The sequence below is a fragment of the Rhipicephalus microplus genome, chromosome X, assembly GCF_043290135.1.
Source record: "Rhipicephalus microplus isolate Deutch F79 chromosome X, USDA_Rmic, whole genome shotgun sequence".
Lineage (NCBI taxonomy): Eukaryota > Metazoa > Arthropoda > Arachnida > Ixodida > Ixodidae > Rhipicephalus > Rhipicephalus microplus.
This window is the reverse complement of record NC_134710.1, coordinates 168,446,042-168,456,012: the sequence shown is the minus strand read 5'-3', so window position 1 is coordinate 168,456,012 and position 9,971 is coordinate 168,446,042.

Below are 9,971 nucleotides of genomic sequence, written 5' to 3'. Positions count from 1 at the left end.
ACAGTCGGGCGGCATACTGCGTAGCCGTCTCACCATCAGCTGGCTTTCCTGTCCGAAATCTGTCCCGGAATCCTTCCACAGTGAATCTAAATCGCTTCAACAAAGCAGCTTTCACCTTTGCATAGTTGGCTGCATCGGTCGGCGTCAGCCTACCGTACACACTGAGCACTTCACCACTCAAGCAAGTACTCAAAGCAGTTGCCCATTGCTGTTCCGGCCAATTCTGGCTCCTCGCAATCGTCTCAAATCTGTGGAGGTACGCGTCTAGGTCGTCGTTCCTTTCATCAAACGCTACGAGCAGCTTGCTTGGGTTCAAGCGGAAGCCGTGATCTTCCCTTCGCTGCTTTCAACTCTAGCTTGGACGGGAGTTTCGTTTCGCTGTTGCAAACGGAGCCGCTCGAGTTCAATTTCGTGCTGCTGCTGCCGTTCCCTTTCAGCCATCTCCGCTTCTCTTTCTTCTTTCAGCTGGTGCTCCCTCGCTTCTCTTTCTTCTCTCGCCCTTTCGGCTGCCAACTTCTCTCTCTCCAGCTCCAACTTCAATTGCTGCTCTCTTTCTTCCTTCAGCTGTCGCTCTTTTGCCTCTCTTTCTTCTTTCAGCTGTCACTCCTTTGCTTCTCTTTCTTCTCTCGCCCTTTCAGCGGCCAGCCTTTCTCTCTCCAACTCAGCTGCCTTTTCTTCCTTGGCCCTCTCTTTTTCTTCTTTTTCCTTCTGGGTGACCCACTTCCGTAGTTCGACGCCAGAAAGACCCATCTTTTCACCAAGAGCAACTAGCTTTTCGAGATCCATTGTGTCTCGCAACTCGCAACTAAAACCTTGCCGCGTGCAAAAAGTATCTGCCTAAATCAGTCTATCGGAGCACTCCCCTGCACTCGTTAACGAGAACACGGAACAACACACAAAATCGTTCCGATAGCACTATCAACAACTCGAGGCTCTTTCTCACTACTTTGGACACACTGTGCACCAAAAGGTCCTGTCGCGGACGCCAGATTAATTGTCACACCTGTCCCGTTTATTAGGGAGGCGATCGCCGGGCTAATTCCAAGAGCCGAAGTATCGGCCCCCCGAACCGCACCACGAAAGCGTGGACAATTTAGAAGTGGTCCTTATTGGTGCGCCAGCGGACGCCGGCTGTGGCCCAAAGAACCAGACAGAGTCGAGAGTTGATAAACAAACAAAATTATATTCTCATTAACGGCAGATCAAAAATAATACACACGTATGCACACTCCACAATAGTTACATACAATACGTCACCAAACAGACAATGTACTACACAGTACAATCAACCACACTTGAAACAACGGACACAGACAACAATACGCACCACAATGCAGTCGCATGCATTGAACAACCAAGACACTTAAAGACCAAAGAGATATAAAACCTATTCAGTCCAAAGTCCTTGGAACAAAAGTCTGAATGATACTCTTCCGAGAATCACTCACTCAAAGTCCAGCGTTGTTGTCGTTCCGCAGCTCTCGAAGTTCTCTCCCAGGAAACCTCCCGTCTTCAATTGGCCACTCTTCCAACTTCAACTTCTTCGCCGGAACACGACGGCTTCACACTCGCAGCGGTTGCCACGGGTCTTCGCTCGATAGCGGTAAACACACACTCTTGCCTGTAGCTCGAGCCGTCCCTACGGACCACAAACTTCGCCGACTACACGGCGGACTCTCTACGCACTCTGGCGCTCACTTCCGTCTCCTCCTGTTCTGTCACTACGGGCAGAACCTTCGCCGACTCCACGGCGGAATTCCTACGCGCTCTGGCGTTAACTTCCGTCACCTCCTGATTTCTCGTCTCGGCTGCTCGGTTAAATACCTTGCGCGCGACTTTCCAGATCTTTCTCGTCATTTCGTCGGCGCGATACGCAGCGAAGGCTGGGGAGAGGCGAGACGGTTTGTCTGCCCTCCGCGTCGGATGACTCAGCTCGGTCTGACTCCGCCCCGTTCGTTCGAGAAAAATCGCGGTCTTGCTGGGCCGCCGATGTGGGGTGAGGAGGATCGTCTGCGAAGCCGTGCTTCTGCGGGGAGAGCGCGCGCCAGGGAGCCCTGGATGTTTGCTTTCTTTTTTTTTCTTTTTACCCCGCGGCGTTTCTGCCGCCTGTTGTCGCAAGGATTTGGCGGCGCGCTCTTTTTTAGCGCTCGTTCTGTGACACCCGCTTAGTATAGAATAGTCAGCCCCGGTATCAACTAAAGCACCTACTGCATAGCCGTCTATCAGCACCAGTATATCCAGAGAAAGCCGCACATATCGCTCATTCGAATCCACACCCTTTACTGTTAGCGTAGATCGGAGGTCTTCAGCACGTCGACTGCCAGCGACCTCGCCGCCAAGGGTCGCTTGCGTTAGTTTTCCCGGCGGGGACTGGGGGACTGTGCGCCAGCATGGTGCTGTGGCGAAGATGAAAAGCGCCTCGGTGACGGTGAGCGCGGCTGCCGTCCAGAAGGCGGTGGCATGCGCTGTAGAGCCAGGTAATCCTCAATGTCCCGGGGTCACTGGCCATACCGAGGAGGCGCTGAATATACTAAAAAGCCACGCAGCCCGAGGCGCCGGTATGGACACTGGCGGTACAAATGGTCCGCTTCACCGCAGTGGAAGCACAAAGGTCGGCGATCAGGAGTGCGCCAAACATCAGATTTCCGAGGCGAAGCACGTCTGTCGTCAAGGTAGTGTGCTCGTTGTTCCACAAGATGCACAGGGTTGGCGTAAACGAGGGGTGGGGGCGTGCATGTGTTCTCGTAGTACCGTAGAGGCTGCGCCGACTGAAGTGAAACTGTAGGAGGTGCCTGAACAAACAGCGGGGAAGAGGAAACTGGGCGCTTCAAGGCTTCCGCGTAAGTCGCACGGTGGTTGTCAGCCGGGGCGGGCGTGGCGTTATCCAGGCTCACAGGGTCACGAAGGGCATGATGCAGCTCGTCCTTGACGATACTTGCAATAGAACTCACCGTAGGTAGTGGTGGTGTGGCAGCCTTTTGCAGCTCCTCGCGTACTATAGAGCGGATAAGGTCGCGCAGACACTCGGTGTTGCTCCCAAAAGTCGTGAGAACTTGAGCAGTAGACGTGTTCACTTGCCGCTCATACAGGGTGGATCGATGCTGAAGCATCTTTTCCATCGTGACGGCTTCAGACAAAAACTCGGCGACCGTGCTCGGGGGGCTCCGTACAAGGCCAGCGAAAAGCTGCTCCTTAACTCCCCGCATCAGGTGACGCAACTTCTTTTCCTCTGTCATACTTGGATCAGCCCGTCGGAACAGGCGCGTCATATCTTCCACATAGGTCATGACAGTTTCGTTGGGCATCTGGATGCGGGCCTGGATCGCTCGCTCCGCTCGTTCGTGGCGATCAGCACTTCTGTAAGTGTCCAACAGCCGGCGGCGGAATTCGGGCCACGATGTCATCTGTTCCTCGTGATTCATGTACCAGGTACATGCTCCATCTTCCAAACAGAAGTACACACGCCGTAGTTTGGCCGCGTCGTTCCAGTCGTTCAAAGCAGCCACGCGTTCGAAGTCGACCAGCCAGTCCTCGACGTCTTCGAGCTCGGTGCCATGAAACGGTGTCGGAACCTGTGGACTTTCGAGGGTGTACCGAGTTACCGGGGGGTTTCCCGTTCCTGTTAAAGTAGTTTGAACGGACGTGCTCATCATACTAGTGTGAACTGTAGGGTCAGCTTCGGGTGGCAATCCCCTGATCCTGCGGCTTGTCCGATGAACGGGAGTGTGGACTCGCACTGGGCTTGTGGTGCCGCTTCCAGGAGGGGTCTGAAACATCCGTCAGGGGCTACCCCGCACTTCCACCAATTGTCACGTCGCTCCAGGGGGTGTCGACAAGGTTTATTGATGTCCGAGCAACAGGGCTCTAACCAAACGCGTCGGTTGGGCTTGTTTGCCAGAGCGGGGGTCCACGCGCACTTCTTTCTTCTCTGTGGTGTGTGCCTTCACCTTGGCATACGACCCACTACTAGAAGTAGGTGGCAATATAGAACCAGCCAGTCATCGACGTCTATGCCACTTGTGCCGTTGAATGGGCCTGGGTTACGAGGTAGCACCACAACGATCGGTTGCGGGGCTGACGGATCTTGTTGACATTGAGTAGCCTGGTCAGTCATTGTGGTAGCTGCAATGCGCCGTCCGCTGTGAAGATCCAGCTCGTGGGGCTGTATAGCGAGTTGTACCCCGCACCTTCCACCAATTATGTTACGGGGAATAAAGTATACGCAATGAATATACCGGCGAGCAAATGCGTACAACGCTGCTGCAGTCCGAGCACGTTCCCCCACAGCACTTCGTCGTCGCGTCATCCTCAGGCATCTACTTAGCCCGTGACAATATATATATATATATATATATATATATATATATATATATATGTAATATATATATATATATATATATATATATATATATATATATATATATATATATATATATATATATATATATATATATATATATATATATATATATATATATATATTGCCCTAGCCTTGCTTCTAGAACACTTCCCATGCACTGCCAGAATATTTATGAACCAGCCTGCCCACTATAAGGCTAGCATACTAAGGCTAGGAACCCTTGTGGAGGAAGAAGTCGACCACGTCACTTCTGTTTTTATGTACGTTTTTCTTATCACGTCTTGGCCAATATCCCTGAGTGGGTATGACTATGAGTCATGTTAGAGGCCTTCTCCTCCTTCTCATCATCATCGTCAGCACCCACCGTTGTGGTTGAGAAGCTGACCAATTGCGGGGGCGTTGAACCCTGTCGTTGACACATACGATTGCATTCAGTGTCTCGCTGTGAATTAGAGACCCGCCGCAATAATCCTTGTACCACCGCCGCTTTCTCAAACGGGAAACGCACCGCGGTTAGTCGCAATCGGCGGCATGCGACGTTGGTCCCCCGTTCAAGCCGCTTGTTCTTCGCGGTCGACAGCATTACCGGCAATCGCCTTCACATCGACACAGGAGCAGAGACGTACCTCGTTTGCATGAGTCATGGGCGCGTGTCACAGAACGAGCGCTAAACAAGAGCGCGCCGCCAAATACTTGCGACAACGGGCGGCAGAAACGCCGCGAGGTAAAAAGAAAAAAAAAAGAAAGCAAACATCCAGGGCTCCCGGGCGCGCGCTCTCCCCGCAGAAGCACGGCTTCGCAGACGATCCTCCTCACCCCACATCGGCGGCCCAGCAAGACCGCGATTTTTCGAGAACGAAGGAGGCGGGGTCAGACCGAGTGAATCATCCTCGGGAGAGGGCAGTCGAACCGTCTCGTGCCTCTCCCCAGCCTTCGCTGCGTATCGCGCCGACGAAATGACAAGAAACATCTGGAAAGTCGCGCGCAAGGTATTTAACCGAGCAGCCGAGACGAGAAATCAGGAGGAGACGGAAAGTTAGCGCCGGAGCGCGTAGGGATTCCGCCGTGGAGTCGGCGAAGGTTCTGCCCGTAGTGACAGAACAGGAGGAGACGGAAGTGAGCGCCAGAGTGCGTAGAGAGTCCGCCGTGTAGTCGGCGAAGTTTGTGGTCCGTAGGGACGGCTCGAGCTACAGGCAAGAGTGTGTGTGTTTACCGCTATCGAGCGAAGACCCGTGGCAACCGCTGCGAGTGTGAAGCCGACGTGTTCCGGCGAAGAAGTTGAAGTTTGAAGAGTGGCCAATTGAAGACGGGAGGTTTCCTGGAAGAGAACTTCGAGAGCTGCGGAACGACAACAACGCTGGACTTTGAGTGAGTGATTCTCGGAAGAGTATCATCCAGACTTTTGTTCCAAGGACTTTGGACTGAATAGGTTTTATATCTCTTTAGTCTTTAAGTGTCTTGGTTGTTCAGTGCATGCGACTGCATTGTAGTGCGTATTGTTGTCTGTGTCCGTTGTTTCAAGTGTGGTTGATTGTACTGCGTAGTACATTGTCTGTTTGGTGACGTATTGTATGTAACTATTGTGGAGTGTGCATACGTGTGTATTGTTTTTGATCTGCCGTTAATGAGAATATAATTTTGTTTGTTTATCAACTCTCGGCTCTGTCTTGTTCTTTGGACCACAGCCGGCGTCCGCTGGCGCACCAATAAGGACCACTTCTAAATTGTCCACGCTTTCGTGGTGCGGTTCGGGGGGCCGATACTTCGGCTCTTGGAATTAGCCCGGCGATCGCCTCCCTAATAAACGGGACAGGTGTGACAGCGCGGCTAGCGCAAACTGTACTACATGCAGCGAACAACAATGTCATTGTGTCGTATAGACTCCGGCAGGAGCGTAGCAAGAAATTTTTTCGAGGGGGGGGGGGGTCACACCGGCCTAACTGCAAAGGGGGTGCACACCACAGGCATCAGGATGCCCTAGTTGTGAGGCACATAACTGCACACTCGCTCACATGCTCTGGCAGTGCCCGGCGTTACATGGCGCAAATTTCAGCACAGAAGAAGACTGGGAGAGGGCTCTTAAATGCCCCGAACTCTCAGTGCAATACTCGGCAGTCCAGGAGGCCTGCGAATGGGCGGAGGGCCACGGTCTTCCACTCCCGGCGTGGACGCGGCCAGCAACTGCGGCGGACACCTCTTAAGGGGGCGCCTGACCAGTTCTCCAGGACCAAATAAAGTTCATTTCACTTCACTTCACAGGCATCAGGTTTCCTCTGTGACATGATTAGCGACGGTAGTTTGAGTAGATTGTGTACGCGTATACCAAAGTCATAAGACCTTCCCCCCCCCCCTCTCCATGCGTATATGTTGTGAAGAGAGTAAGCAGAGGTAAAGTAATAGCAGTAAAAAAATACACTAAATGACCGCTAGTGTGGTAGTTTGGAGCAACGGCTTCTCATCGCATTAGCGAATGAACTAGCCTTCAAAAACGCATTATTGCGACGACCTGCCCATCGGAGAACACATCGTTAATCGCTAATCTCTGTTAAGCGTAGATGGCACATAAACCTTGATCGGGGTGAAGTGCGTTTCACAAGTCAAGGACGGCTCCGCTTACAACGTGCAATGAAAGTTACTGCATGCCTGCGGGAATGATTTTTATGTTCAGCTCCATATCTCAAGCAGTCCTGACACAGTGATAGCTCTTAGTCAACATTTTTTAGTTTACTGCGTGCATCCACGCATGCTTGCGATACGCGATAAGCATTTTTTGTTGTTGTAAAGTATGCTGCACGTTGGCAACACGACTTAGCACGCGTTATTTTTCAGGCAGACTTTCTAGCAACCATGGTTGATATTACAATTGCAATGTGACTTTTGATATCAGTGAAGTACTCCCATCGCAGAGGTTTTATTGAGCAATCTGCGAGGGCAAGGTAATCACTGTTAAGAAGTGTTCACTTGGTCCTAATCAAAAATTCACCTGGGACCAGAGTATCTCACATAGGAATAGCTTGTTCGCTGCGTATAGGCGCTATAAGAAATTAAAATACGTACGAAAACGTGTAATGTTCTTTTTTTTTGTAGCTTTCGTCGCTCTGCTCGCTGAAACAATAGCATTGCGGCTAGGTGTCTTCTGTTGTTTGCAAGCGCGCCGCCATCAGTTCTCTTTACGTCAACAGATTAAGAATCGTATATTTCACCACGCAGCGTCGATATGCCATGTGATATGCCATATATACACTGAACAAACTAGTTCATGCATTCATGCTTGCAGCACTTATGCAGGCGCGAAGAGGAGCAGCCTCGTACCACATAAAATCTCGAGTGATCAGTTCACTAGTGATGAAGAAATAACCCCGGTCTTGTTCAGAGCACAGTGCACCATAATAAATTTCTCAAAACGCGTGAACTCCGACGAGAGCTGCCAGTGCATGCAACACGAGTTCACTTGTCTGTTACGAAAATTATGAGGCGAGTCACTGGAATTTCACTGCTGGCATCAACTCCTTCGCGTTAATTCACGTTTGTGGTGTGAAATCACAACGCAACAGAAACTACTAGCCTTCCGTAGGGGCGCAATCGCAAACTCGAGACGTTTCGTGCGCAGAGTAAGACACTGACAGCGCGACCTTACCGGCACCTGAAGGGAAGCGGAGGAAATGTATACCCGCGAAAATTTCCGCCAGGAGAGGAATGAGCACTAGTGTTTAAGATGGAACTTTACCAGCCGACATGTATCGTCGGTAAAGTTCTCGTTCGCCGCATTCAGTGTCAATGCCCGAGCTTTGCTGAGCGCGTTTCCGAGAAATGCGAAGTCACCCCCTTGAAATAGGCTGCCTATGCGTATTGCTAGGTATTTCGTGTTCTGTGTCAATCAGCGCCCCTCTATGAGACTTAATAGCCGCGCTAGGCTACACTCTAGCCGCGCTGAAATGCTGTAAGGTACCGCTTGATGATTATTTCTCGAAAGGCGACACTGCTCCCAGCGCATACATGACAACTGGCGTAAGAGCTACGGCAGCCGAATAAACGGTTCGCAGCATTAGTTATGCACTGCCTGAATACTACTCGTGTTCCAAAAAAACTTCTGAAAATCGATCGGAGCATGATGCATGCACAGAAACCGCGATTCCTGACAACGAGATGGTTATTTAGGTGTTTAACGGGCCAAGACGCCAGGAGTTGCCGCACGACGAGACTAGACGACGTTCGCTAATGACGACATGTAAACCAGTCGATAATACAGCTTTCCCTCAGTTAGCAAGCGCAAACTGAAGTTCCACTCTGACTGGAAAGAAATATTTTCCTGGCTGCTGGTGCATTCCAAATATCAGGAGGGAGCAAGACATGTGTGCTTTTTTTGGAAAAGAAAGTTGAGCCAAGGGGACTCACCAAGTTCTTGGAGCAAGCTTGGTCCTCTCTCCGAAGGTCCACACGTCGGAAGAACGCGCTCGAAAATTTCAGAAGCCACAACGAGTGTGACTACCACAATACCACTGCTCTATACGCGACAAATTTTCTCAAAACGCTCAAAGGTGAGTCGATCGCTGAGGGAGTCATCAGCGCAAGCACAAAATGAATTGAATAGAAAAAAAACTGATCGTCGTCGACACTGTGATCTTCTGTGAGTGGCAAGGTGTTTATGAGAAACGATGATGAGAACCACAATATGATCCTGAGAGACGCGGTAGTGGGGTGCTCCGGAAGATTTACCAAAATACGAGATGGATTCGATTCCATGACCTGCGGGTCAGCAATCGAGCACCATAACCGTAGGACCATCGTGGCGGGTAGTAAAAACAGAATGTTCGGATAAAATCACTATGTGCTACTTTTCGTCCAGCTGTAAGGGCGCAAGTTCAACTTATTGAGATAAATTACCAAAAATCACTTTCACACCGTGGCAGAATCACTCCGTTCTTCCCATTTGCTTACTCTTTGCTTTTCGGTTGCACCTTTCCCTTGCAGACATGGTTCGCGGATACGAAAGGTGTGAACGGTAATGCAATAATTCAAGTTTGCATGTAAAAATTCTCCTAAACTTTGCGTAACATATGTGGCATATAATAACCCATGTAATGCGCAGGACAATCTTCGTGTCTATTGAAAAAGGTAATGAACCGTATTCAACTGTGTTATGTGCCTCTTTTCTGCGTGAAACATCGCTTGCACAGAGCTGATTTCATTTCTTTCAAAAATTATGGTCACTATGTATATTGTTATTTGTCTTGCATGATAACATGTGCACGTCCACCCATTTTTTTTATTCTGTGAATTTTTCTTGTGCGTTATGTCACTAGTTGCAGAAATCACTCGGGTACCCTTCCAGTCATGTCAATGTAAAGGGAAGAACAGATGAAGCTAAACAGTATAAATACTTTTAATTTGTCAAATATTTTTTCAGCTTTACGTCCCTTATTCTTGCACTGTTCACCACGCTGCTGGACAGTAATTCCTGTGATCACCACAACTGCCCACACTACATTTCTCATTATGCTGCTTTAGGTTGATGACCATCGTCTTTTTATTTATTAGCTTAGGTTACATCATGGATATATTAGTAGGCCTTATAGACGGTTTCGCAAGAGCCTACCGGTCTCTGGCAACA